This window comes from Bison bison, unplaced genomic scaffold, assembly GCF_000754665.1.
Source record: "Bison bison bison isolate TAMUID 2011002044 unplaced genomic scaffold, Bison_UMD1.0 scf7180017864303, whole genome shotgun sequence".
Classification (NCBI taxonomy): domain Eukaryota; kingdom Metazoa; phylum Chordata; class Mammalia; order Artiodactyla; family Bovidae; genus Bison; species Bison bison.
In genome coordinates, this window is record NW_011494875.1 from 1,843,534 (window position 1) to 1,844,677 (window position 1,144).

The window sequence follows — 1,144 nt, forward strand, 5'->3', positions numbered from 1 at the left end:
AAATGAATCATGACTAACAGCAAACATGTACAAACTAGTCAAAGCACTAAAATTTAATGAGAAGATCATTTTTAAAGTAGGTGAAATTGAATGGAAGGTACATGCAAAATTATTATAGATTTAAAATCATGCATGTTCTTCTCCATAAAACTTCTCAAATGCAGTTAAAAACACACGCGTACAAAACCATGCCATTATAAACCCTTTGTAGTATGTAACTGTGGTTAGCTGCTACTCTCGGCAATATAAAAATCCTTTCACCACAATTACATTCCAGCCTGTAATGTAATTCAAAACAAACAAGTCGGAGACATCACTCAAATGGCAGAACCAACAAATACAGATGCTTTGCATCAAGGAAATGAATCCACTGAAGAAATGCAATCGAGAAGAAGCTGCCTTCCAAGGCTTGGAGCTGGGTTTCTGATGGAACAGCGAGGCCCCCTTCTGGGCAGACACAGAGCATCCCCAAGAGGCTCTACAAAGCTGAAGTTCATAGTGGCAACCACTGCTACAGTCAGGAAGGTGAGTACCGAGCTTCCTGCTGTGGATACCCTTTCTAGGGCTGTGCTCACACTTTTACATTTTAGATTTTTTTTTTTTGGCCACGCTGCATGGCATGTGGGATCTTGGTTTCCCAACCAGGGATGGAACCCTTGCTACCTGCAGTGGAAACTCAGAGTCTTAACCACTGGATTGCCAGGGAAGTCACTTTTACATTGTAGATTTTAAATTCTAAATCTGGTTTTCATAGAGAAATAGCTGTGTTTGATTTCAGATGTAATGAATCATTCTATTTAATCCTGCAACCATTCCTCCTACTGAGGGGCATGCCCACCCCCTCTGCCTTGTTCTTTTTGCCATAATTCTTATCAACCTCTAACATACTGTATAATCTATTATGATCATTGTCTGTCTCCTCCCGTTAGACTAGAAGCTCCATGAGGGCAGGATACTTCATTTTGCTAATGGCAACCCACTCCAGTATTCTTGCCTGGAGAATTCCATGGACAGAGGAGCCTGGAGGGCTACAGTTCATGGGGTTGCTGCAAAGTTGTACACGACCAAGCAACTTTCACTTCAGTGAACGAACAGAGCCTGGCACAGTAGAGTTGCTCAATAACAAAGAAAGAGTCATCTACTT